The 11,373-nt window shown below is 48.2% G+C and overlaps 1 protein-coding gene across 2 annotated transcripts in view; it reads left to right on the forward strand.

Moving 5' to 3' along the window:
* The first annotated feature begins 2,294 nt into the window (after nucleotides 1-2,294).
* Nucleotides 2,295-11,373, forward strand: part of JSRP1 (junctional sarcoplasmic reticulum protein 1) — a 28,123-nt gene continuing 19,044 nt past the window's right edge. The window contains exon 1 of one of the 2 annotated variants that reach the window (XM_084826211.1): nucleotides 2,295-2,420. The gene's annotated coding sequence lies outside the window, so the exon portion shown is untranslated. Of the gene's footprint in view, nucleotides 2,768-11,373 lie in introns of both variants that reach the window. The other variant, XM_084826210.1, reaches the window with a different exon arrangement.

An 11,373-nucleotide genomic window follows, 5' to 3' on the forward strand; every position in this document is an offset into this window, starting at 1 on the left:
TAACATGGTATAGCTACATGCACCCCCTAAAGCTGAGTGCATGAATGTAAGTAAGCAAAGGCATAAGATATGGTTACTTGCTTCCTTCCCGGAGAGACCACATGGTGCTTGTTGCAGTGGCAAGAGGAGAAGGGGGAAGAAGGAAGAGGAAAGGGAGGGAGGGAGCAGGAAAAAGGAACTGATCAGACAACAAGTGGGAATTACAAGTGACTGTTGATGCAACGCATTCTCTGTCACCCCCTAGTGTCTGGAAGCCTGCGGAGTTGTTCATATTATCCAATAGTTTCATTATGCTGAATATCAACCAGGTGCTCCGTATATCTTTTTAGGAGAGATCTTCCAGTTTCTCCAATGTAAAAGGAGTTACATTCTAAACACTCAGTGTTATAGATAGCATCTCTCTCTCTCTCTCTCTCTCTCTTTCAGTGTTTAGAAATAACTGGTTGTATTTCACGTAATTTACATATTTATATCCCGCTTTTCAAGGTGAGCCTTCACAAAGTGGCTTACAATAAGTTAACCCATGGGGTGATCAAGACTTGGTTTGCGGGATGCATACAGCCCGCAGTGAAAGCCCCACCCCACCCCACCACTGAAATTTGTGGCAGTGGCAGCAAAAACTCTGCCAATTTGCCGTCAAAAATTGGTGTCGAACTATGGAAAGCTAGGATCGCCAAACTTAGCTCGTTTTCAAACGAAACTTGGCCATTGTAGAATTCTGTAGCAGTTTGCTGCTGAAAATCAGGCAAATCAGCAATTTTTGGGTGCCATGGAATTCCACAGGGTGGCCCTGGCAGCAGGAGTGTGGCCTCTGTGGGGAAGACAAAATGCCGCCAGACCTCCTGAAGTTGCTAGGGTGGCCCAAAAAAGAGGAAATGCATCACCAAAAAAGAGGACAGTGATTTCTGTAAAATGTACACATACTAAATGGCATGCAAATTTAGAAGTAATAATTATAATTTAAATAGAAGTACAGTACATCTCACCATAGTGTGGAAGACTGTGACCCGGTGACCTGTGTGCCTACCTGTTCAGGCTTTTGTTCAGGTGCTAAATGGGCAACAGTTCTGATGGTTCTTTATCTTTACACCAGAATTTGACAGGACAAGTCAAATAGAGCACAGTCCTCTGTAAAAGAGAGCACATGGTCACCCTAAGTGGCCCACTCCTGACCTAACCTATCCGATATAAATACCATTTCAAGCAATAATGATATTGTAACTATAGCTACATAATAAAACTAAGCAGCAGCACAAATAAATAATCATAGAATCATAGAACAGTAGGATTGGAAGGGGCCTACAAGGCTATTGAGTCCAACACCCTGCTCAATGCAGGAATGCATATAATAAATAAATAAAACCCAGCATAGCACTGGTCTCTCGTGTCCAGGAATCAAATCGTTCTTGATGGCAGGGCTTCTGGGGCCAACCTGAAGGCCTGGACAGGTTCATATAGTCAGCCCTTCAAATAACCATTTAGGGCTTTACAGGGCAATACTAGCACTTTAAACTGGGCCTGGAAAAGATTGGCAGGCAATGCAACTGGGACGGTATAAAAGACTGCACTTCTTCGGTCATCCACCACAGGAAGCTCTTCTAGCTATACTTTGCAGGATTTATTTATTTATTACATTTCTATGCCACCCAATAGCCATAGTTCTCTGGGCAGTTTCCAAAAATTAAAACCACAAGTACAACATAACAACAATATAAAATATAAAGGCATTAAAGCTACGTTAAAACTATGGGATTCTGGGCAGTTATTTTATTTATTTAAAACACTTCTCGCCCTTGCCATTTCATTTGGGGCCTGTCGATCGCCAACATGTCTTTATTTTTCTATAGCGTACAAAGCAGTTTTATTCCATGCTTACAGTTCCATCTATTCTTGTTTTATGGAGGGGGGGGAATGGCACGTGGCCTAAATGGAGGCCACCAATTCGTCTCTTCAGGGCTGGCCCAGGTAATTTTGCTACCTGAGGCACAGCATCAAATGGTGCCCCTGCCTCCCAAGACAAGGTCCATAGAACCCAAAGCCAGAGAAGTTATTTTGACGCCAGAGGCAGAAAATCCCACAAGTGCCTCTCCCGCCCTCTAGAGTAAAAATATAGCAATACATTAAATAACTATAAATGTGTCGCTTTTTCATGACACCCAAAACCAACTGCCTGAGAAGGCCGTGGGTCTAATTCTTTGTTCTTTTCATCCTCCTCCGTCCTCCACCAGGGCAGACGGCCTCCTTGTCGCCTGCAAAACGAAACAGCAGCACTGTCCCAGCGATTGGCTGGTATTTTCCTCGGAAAGGACCCGCCACCTGTCGCTGTATATTACAGCTGTGCGGAGTTAAGAGGGAGAGGGAGAGAGCACAAGCAATCTGGGCGACACGCTGCAGACAAGACGGTGGGATCTGAGCCCAGGGTATGAAACGCATGTGCGTGCGTGCACGCACTCCTGTGTCTGCTCGGGGCTTCTGCTTTTAAAAACGCGCGTGGAGGAGTTTCACGATGCCACAAAGCCACGGCTGACTCGCGTGGATCCCCATGCTTGGTTTGTTGGCTGAAATGCCAACGGACCAACGCCAGGCCGGAGTCCAGTTCCACTGCTTTGCATGGGTTGGCCCAGACGGGAAAGGAAACTATTTTTGGATGACTCTTTCATGTCGAGTCAGCAGCAGCCGCTGAAAAACCCCACTTGAGCTCTCCGCAAGCGGCTGCGTGCTGGTCTGTATGAGAAATTAAACGCAGGGCAGGCATGAAGGTGGAAAGGTATTTTTTTCCCCTCTTTTTGAAACCAACTAACTCCAGATGTTAGATAGCCCTTTTCTTACTGAATGCAACTTAACAATCAGCTGTGAACAGCCGGGGAGGAAATCTGCCTATTTTGAAACCAGTTAAAGGGTTTGGACTTAGAGAAATATCTGGCGTAGTAGTCAGTTTATGAGCAAAGGGCTGCTGTTATGACGGGGCATAGGGGGAGGACCTGTATATAGCAGGAATCTCTTGGGGCTGGGGGGACTGCAAGCTGTCTCTGCACAGGGACACATTGCTCATCACCACAGGATCCCTTGGCCCAGGTGTGTGTGGTTTCTGTTCACAGAAGCTAGAGAAGACATGGTTCCGGTGGAGGCTGGTGTCTCCGATGTCAGTGGGGCAGTGAATCCTCTCCGGGTTTCAGTCAGAACCCTAACGCGGCTCTCCAAGTTGCACCTTGGATAGCTCCTTTAGAGTTCTGAGTGGTTCTGACTGAAACCCGGAGGAGGTTCATCCACCCCACTGACATCGGAGACACCAGCCTCCACTGTATCATTCCTAGTAGTCCAGAATATGTGGCAGTGTGTGTCCTGTGTTTCTTGGGGAGAGGGGCCAGCCTTGTGTCTGTACTGGGTGCCTCCACTGAGGAGGACATGAGCTCAGTCAGCTGAGCTCAGCCCCACTTGAGGCTGCTGTCATTGGGTTGTGCCAGCAAAGGCCTCTAAGGGTCTCTGTGCAAGCTCAGGATGGTTGGGCATGCACCCTTCCCCAAAGCCTGCAACTCCCAGAATCCTCCAGTCAGCCTATGCTGGAGTTGTCATCCAACACATCTTTAGGGTGCGAAATTGGGGGAGGATGCACAGCACCAACTGGATCCCGTTCATTCTGGCTCAGCTGCGGTTGCCAAAACTCTCACACACAAGCCTTCTCCTTCAGCATATCCCATGGCTGCCTGCCAGTGATGACAAGCAAGGATTGCAATGCACGCTGCTGCTGGTCATGCCGCCCGCGTCTCCAACCTGCCAAGGTGCCCTGTGTTCTGATGCCTGTGGTGGGGCCCCTTTAAAGAAAAGAAAATCAGCCCAGAGTTCCAAAGTGGTTCTAGTTAGAGTTGTGCGCAAAGGGCCTCTCAAGATTCTCCAGCCTACTTGTGGGCAGAGAAATTGGGGGGATAAATTCTCCAGCGGTTTCTCACAGAGAGGGCTCACTGCTGGCAGGGGTTGTAGCACGGTTCTTCCTTTTTTCCTCGGGGGTTTTGGTTTCTTGCGCGGCTCCTGCAAGTGGCAACGGCATCAGCTGTGCTGAGGCTTCCACTCTTCCGAGGCAGAATTTTGAATGTCTTTGGGTGGTATTTTTGATCTTACCTGACCACCCTGAGGGGGCCGAGGGGGCCGAGTGTGTTTTCTCTCTCTATTACACATCTCGCAGTTGTTCTGCAGCCTCCCAGGCTTCCTGCGCTTCCTGAGCTGAAAATCCCCATGGGAGGAGTTGCCTCATGATGACTTTCTTCCCCGCGATGGCTTTCACTGAAGCGCGGGAAGCCGAGGAGGCAACAGGCTGCCAGAGATTATCGGACAGTGACACTCACGCACACTCCTCAGCCGCCTCCTAGGTCAGGTTAGCACAAGAACCCCGAACCCGACCCACGAGAATTTCTCTGAAATTTCTCCTCCTTTGAATTTATTTTGAAAGCAATTTTCTTTTCTATCGTATCGAATGAGAATGGTCGAAAAAGATGTGGGAGAAATTTTTGGCACAGCGCCAGCTAGGCACTATTTTAAGTTCCCACAAAAAGTCCCCGATGTAGCATCATTCCCGGTCGTTAAGGGAAATGGAAGCAGCAATTAGTCCCTGGCTCCTGGGAATACTCAGAGCGTTGCTCGGAGTGCCACAGCTCTGCCCCCTGCTGGGGGCTCTTAGTAAGCCTGCCAGGACCCAGGAAGAGCACATTTGCCAAAGCTCCCTCAATGCTGGGGCTGGTCCCCATGGCACCCCATCCCCATCCCTTTGCCTCTTCTACACATACATAGTCCGTCCTCCAATTTCTCTCGGGGATGTACTGATTTGGCCCAACGGGCCTCTAGTTGCTGGCTACTAGTCAAGGGTGGCTGCTTACACATCGCCATGCAAGAGGGAATTGTTGTTGTTGTTCAGTCGTTCAGTCGTGTCCGACTCTTCGTGACCCCGTGGACCACAGCATGCCAGGCCTTCCTGTCCTCCGTTCTCTCCCGGAGCGTGCTCAGGTTCATGCAAGAGAGAATACATCGCCAAAAAAAGAGGACAGAAGAGGAATTTGCATGTGCTAATTTATCTGTATAGCTGCAAGTTTGGAAATAATAACTATAATTTAAATTTCCCGCTGTGAAAGTTTGAGGCCTTACAGAGGCAAAGGGAAAAACGGTAAGGCTTAGAGGCCTGGAGTTTTCTGTTGGGAGGGGGTAACCCTGAGAAGAATAATTTCATTTCTCTAGTTAAGTGTCAGTTTCATTTCTCCACTTGAGTTTCATTTCTTCGGGTCTGAAGCAGTACTTTCGGATTTGAAGGAGGTTATATAAAGAGAGCGAGAGAGGCAGTAAGAGCAGAGACAGCCAGAGCCTGAAGTGAGAGCAGAGTATGAAGAGGGAGCCTTCTCCTGTACAGGCTGCCGCAGTCCCTGCGTTCTGAGTGGGAGGCCTTGCTTACCGTACCCCAGCCTATTGTTTGGCCATGGTGTGGAGCAGGGTCTTCTGAGCTGTGGCACCCGCCATGTGGCATGAACTCCCCATTGAGATCAGGAGCATTTCTAGATAAGGCTTTTATTGAGTGCTTGTCATTCCTCCCTCTCGGTAGTTTGTGGGTGCTTTAGACAGCGTCATAACCCTCCAGGGCTTCTTTTGTGCTTTCCGAGCATGATCACCCAGGAGGAGGTGACCAGGGGAAATCCAGCATTTTGGGGAATGGCGGAATGAAACACTAGTGTTGTTGTGCAATTCTGCTATACCATAGCACCACCTAGAGGTTATGTAGCAGGACGTACAGAAAGGCAGAGAAGGACAACGAAACACCCCCCCAAAAATGAGTGTAGATACTCAATCTTAATTCCATAATGGAATCCAGAAGCAGAAGCAGTGGTAAAGTGATGGGTTAAAAGCCTTGTCTATAAACATGGGCTCCTACGGTGTAGTGCTTCCACTGACAACTTAAAATACATCTGTTTGGCCAGATGTTTCCCTGACCACTAGCAGTGTCAGCTACTCCTGGTTATTTTCATGAGGTTTTATTGTTTTATCACTGTTTTATTGTTTTAATTATTGGTTTTAATGTATTTTATCATGATTATATCTTGTAAACTGCTGTGGAATTTTTTAAAACATAAAAGCAGTATAGAAACTGGGGAATGCTGGCTGGGGAATGCTGGGAATTGTAGGACATTTTTCTGTCTAAACTTGCACAGGTTTGTGCCATAAAGAGGCTTCCTGGCAGCTAGACTTAGGTACAGGGTTAGTGGTGTTAGGGCAAGATTTCGGGGTAGTTGTCTAGCCCCCCCCCCCTGCCCCAATGCAGCAGGGCTGGCTTACCATATTTTGAAATAAGAGAAGTAATACACATTACCATCTAAAGAGAGACACACCCATAAGACCAGGGGTGCAAAGCCTCAGGCCTGAGGGCCAAATCTGGTTCCCTAGAGGGTTCCCCTTCCCCTGACCCCACCCCCATCCCCCAACCACCAATCGATTGGGGGCTTCCCAGCATTGGTGCAGTTTTTTCCTCCCATTCTAAAAGATTGAAGCACCTCTCTTAAGGCTTGGAGCTTTTCTACACGAGGCATTTCTTGTACACTTGTCCTTCCTTACTCACAGTTGTTTATGGATTCTTTAGATGATATCATGACCCACCAGCTTCACTTCTGTTTTTGAACAGCACTTTCAGCGAGTCTTTTTAGAGCAGGGAAAATGAGGTATTACTTAAAGGAAGCGAAAGGAAATTGCTTTTCCCCACTTGTCTATTTGCACTATTCCACTATGCCACAGTGCCACCTAGTGGTTCTATAGCAGAAATGCAGGAAAGGAAACACTCCTTACGTAGCACTCTAATCTCCGTTCTGTGGCGAAACCAAAAGTAGATGCAGCAGATTTAACAGCCTCATGCAGAAAAGCTCTTAGGGTGTTCAAGAGATGTAATAGCAGGTCGCAGAGGTAATCAGCTACCCAGGATGCATGCAGAACCCTCTCCCTAGCAGCAAGGTGTAGCCAAATAAGTTTTTGCTACTTTAACCCGGGCTTCTTCCTGTACAGAAAAAGTTCCGTCCTATGTATTCAGTGATTGTGTGTGTGCCCTTTGCAACCAAGTAAAGCTTGCTTTGCTGAGCCTTCACTTTGTGGATTCAGATATTCAGCTCATTGGAAGGACAGATACTGAAGCTGAAGCTCCAATATTTTGGCCACCTAATGCGAAGAGAAAACTCTCTGGAAAAGACCCTGATGCTGGGAAAGACTGAAAGCAAAAGGAGAAGGGGACGGCAGAGGATGAGATGGCTAGACAGCATCACCAATGCAATGAATATGGACTTAAGCACGCTCCGGGAGAGAGCGCAGGACAGGAAGGCCTGGCGTGCTGTGGTCCATGGGGTCACGAAGAGTCGGACATGACTGAACAACAACAACAACAACAATGCGAAGAGAAAACTCCCTGGAAAAGACCCTGATGCTGGGAAAGACTGAAGGCAAGAGGAGAAGGGGACGGCAGAGGATGAGATGGCTAGATAGCATCACGGATGCAATGAATATGGACTTGAGCACGCTCCGGGAGAGAGCGCAGGACAGGAAGGCCTGGCGTGCTGTGGTCCATGGGGTCACGAAGAGTCGGACACGACTGAACAACAACAACAACAACAATGCGAAGAGAAAACTCCCTGGAAAAGACCCTGATGCTGGGAAAGACTGAAGGCAAGAGGAGAAGGGAACGGCAGAGGATGAGATGGCTAGATAGCATCACGGATGCAATGAATATGGACTTGAGCACGCTCCGGGAGAGAGCGCAGGACAGGAAGGCCTGGCGTGCTGTGGTCCATGGGGTCACGAAGAGTCGGACACGACTGAACAACAACAACAACAACAACAACAATGCGAAGAGAAAACTCCCTGGAAAAGACCCTGATGCTGGGAAAGACTGAAGGCAAGAGGAGAAGGGGACGGCAGAGGATGAGATGGCTAGATAGCATCACGGATGCAATGAATATGAACTTGAGCACGCTCCGGGAGAGAGCGCAGGACAGGAAGGCCTGGCGTGCTGTGGTCCATGGGGCCACGAAGAGTCAGACACGACTGAACGACTGAACAACAACAACAATGCGAAGAGAAAACTCCCTGGAAAAGACCCTGATGCTGGGAAAGACTGAAGGCAAAAGGAGAAGGGGACGGCAGAGGATGAAATGGCTAGATAGCATCACGGATGCAATGAATATGGACTTGAGCACACTCCGGGAGAGAGCGCAGGACAGGAAGGCCTGGCGTGCTGTGGTCCATGGGGCCACGAAGAGTCGGACACGACTGAACGACTGAACAACAACAAATGCTGATAAAGTGAACAGGCTTTGTCAATGAGGAGGAGGAACAACCGGATCAGGGGGCACCAAGCATTGACAGCTGACCCCCTGCAGCGTATGGGCCTCTTGTCACATCCCCGTTCTCATATCAAAGATTGCTACCCAAAGCTTCATCACCTCCACCTTTCTGAAAGCTCTACTCCACTTCTGCTGTATTCATTTATGTACCTTTTTTGCGCAGCTTTAAAAGTGCGGGAGGAGAGAGATGTTACAGGAAGACCGCGCGGTCCTACAGTACAGCATCCACCATTCAAAATATGCTGTGCAGCAGGACGTGGAGTCTCAGCGCTCGTCTGCTTATGTTTCTGTGGATGTGTGCTCGAGGCAAGCCATGTTCCAGCAATCCTCACCCGGAGGTTTAAATGCTAGTGGGGAGGCTGAAAGCCAAGGAATGACAACTATTGCAACTGAAGCAACAGTGTAATACTGGTTCGATTTAATTTATTGTTTATTTTATATTTATTAGGAGAAGTGGGACCCACAACACAGTGTTGCAGAGTAGAATTACCCTTGTCCAGGATTCTAGATGGTCTCTTCCATTCCCCCCACAAAAGTCAGTGAGCGTTCCTTGGCCATTGATCCGGGCCAGCGTGAAGGGTAGGCATGGCTGGGCACCTGCCAAGGGCCCACCCCCCTGCAGGGGTCCACTGACAAGAACCCCCTGGAGCTGCTGCTCCTCTTCACCGTTGCGACCTGCGTGTTCACCTGCCTCTCGCTCCAGCCCAGGCAACGGTGGGAGGGGGGGAAGGAGGAGCGGGACATGCCAGGGCCCACTTGCTCCCTGGCTCTCTGCCTGGCAAGCGAGCCAGTGGCAGCGGTGATGAGAAAGAGGATGAAGAGCTGGGGACCATGGCGGTGAGAAGGCAGACTTACTGAGGGGGGTGGGGGAGCACTGAAAGTATCCTGCCCGAGGGGGCCGTCCAAACCTGGCCCTGGCATTGCTATTTATTAGGCTTCTTTGCGACCCCCCACCCCAATTTAGCAGGGGCTGTAAAGATTTTTTGTACTTCTGCAAACTTCAGCCTTTCCCCAAGCTTGCTGCCACCTCCCTCCGGTGCATGGGTGGTGTTGTCTGGACCACATAAGCAACAGCTCCCTGCCCCTGAAGAGTGGAAATAGAGGAAATGTTAATAATTCCCTCTACTCTTCCATCTCAAAAGCTCCCACCGTGGCTTACACAATTTAAAACACAACCACAGTCAAATCAATTAAAGTAATTATTAAGAGCAGCAGAGTCAGAATAAAAACAGAGTAAAAGATTAAGAGATCTGGACAAATAAAACAATCCGGAGTAGTATAAAGCAGGGGTGTTGAACTTCTTTCAGCCCAAGGGCTGAATTCAGAGAAGCTCTCGGGGGCTGCAGTCCAGTGGTGGGTGGAGCCAAAGGCAAAGGAGGGGGAGGCATATTTGAGCTTCAAGTTCTTACTGCCAGTAAGTGAGCCTTGGGGGAGGCATTTCAACCTTTTAGAATGGGGAAAGAACTGCATAAAAGCCAGGAAACCACAAAAAAATTGGTGGTCGAGGGAAAGGAGGTGGGACCAGGGGAAGGGGCTGTGCCCTCTGGGAAACCCCAGAGGGCCATATTTCAGGTTCCCCACCCCTGAGGTTTTCTGTCCCTAGTGAAGTGCTGGGTTTTGATCAAGGGAGACAAATCTGTATTCATATCTTTGCTCATGCAGTAAGCTTGGGCCAGCTGCTATCGCTCAGCCTCACCTATCTCACGGGGTTGTTGTGAAGTAATTGCGTCTGAATGCAGCGATCTGACAAAAGGAGGGGGGTGCTAAGGCCAAAGAAGGTGGCAGCCCTGGTTTCCCTAAGGGAGCATCTGCAGAACCAGTGTCTCTCCTCCCTGCTTAAACAGCCTTTATTTTAAATCAGGGATGGGAAGTCTGCAGCCAGATGTGCTTTATTCCTGTTAGAACTCCCAGAATTCCAACTTGCACTTAAATAAAAAGTAAACGTACAACTGTGAATATGGCACACCGCAACAACCATTAAGGGAGGGGGTGACGGAAGCAGGCCCTTGCATCTCACAACACCTGCTGGGAAATGAGCAAGTTGGGGAAATTGGGATGGCGTTTCCCAGCCTGGAAGCGGTCCAGCGTACTAGGTTTCAAATCCCTATTCTTAGAAAACTGTCGGAGGGGTTTTAACGATGACTGCAGAGGCCAGGCTCTGGTTTTATGTATCCAAGCGTCAATGAAGCATTTGCTTGGAATATCCAGGAGGGGGGAACTCAACTGCCGTTTAAGGATCCAGGATATTCCTCTTCCCCGCTGCACCGTCCTTCGAGGGCACCTAGGAATGTTCAACCTCTTAAAAGGAAATCCTAGAGTTTGAACTGATTCAAATGGGCAGATCAATAAGACGATAATAACTGGGAGAGAAAGGAAAACATGAATGTGCAATGTTTATGTTGTATTTATTTTAAGCATTTTTGTCCCAGTCTTCAGCTAAGAAAGTTGTAACATGAAGGCTGGGGGTCCAGAGAAATGTCCCCCCAGAAACCAACCGTCTTCCACTGGGTTGTGGGTCTTACCTCCCGCACCCTGCCACTTTGCCTTTGCCCACTGATTCCTGCCCAACTGCACACAGCTCATTGCCAAGGATTCCCTCCAAACAAAACACGATAGAATGTCTTGTTCTAAAATTCCAAGTGAAGAATGACTGAAAACGCCCGATAAAAAATAATTAACCATTTGAAAATGCAAATAAGTAAAATGCAGTCATTTCATTCGGGAAGACACACCAAGACACAAACAAGTTCACAATGAATCCAGGGTAACATAAAAATGAATTGGCAACGTGGTTTGATTAATATGCTCTAATAGAGAATGCTCAATTAGAGCCCCATCACTTAAGTCAAAGAGATATTTGAGTAAAGAAGAGGTGTGAGGCCATAACATTCAAGGTCAAAAGTGTACTTAAAGTTTTCACTTATCAATAGCAAAAAATATTGTATAAGGTAAAGACATCAAAAAGCGTGATATATAGCTATCTAGAATAATGTACACACCTAGGTTTAATTAGTAAATT

The sequence above is a fragment of the Heloderma suspectum genome, chromosome Z (assembly GCF_057233095.1).
Source record: "Heloderma suspectum isolate Gila_16-S chromosome Z, 16-S_ref, whole genome shotgun sequence".
In the NCBI taxonomy this organism is placed as follows: Eukaryota; Metazoa; Chordata; class Lepidosauria; order Squamata; family Helodermatidae; genus Heloderma; species Heloderma suspectum.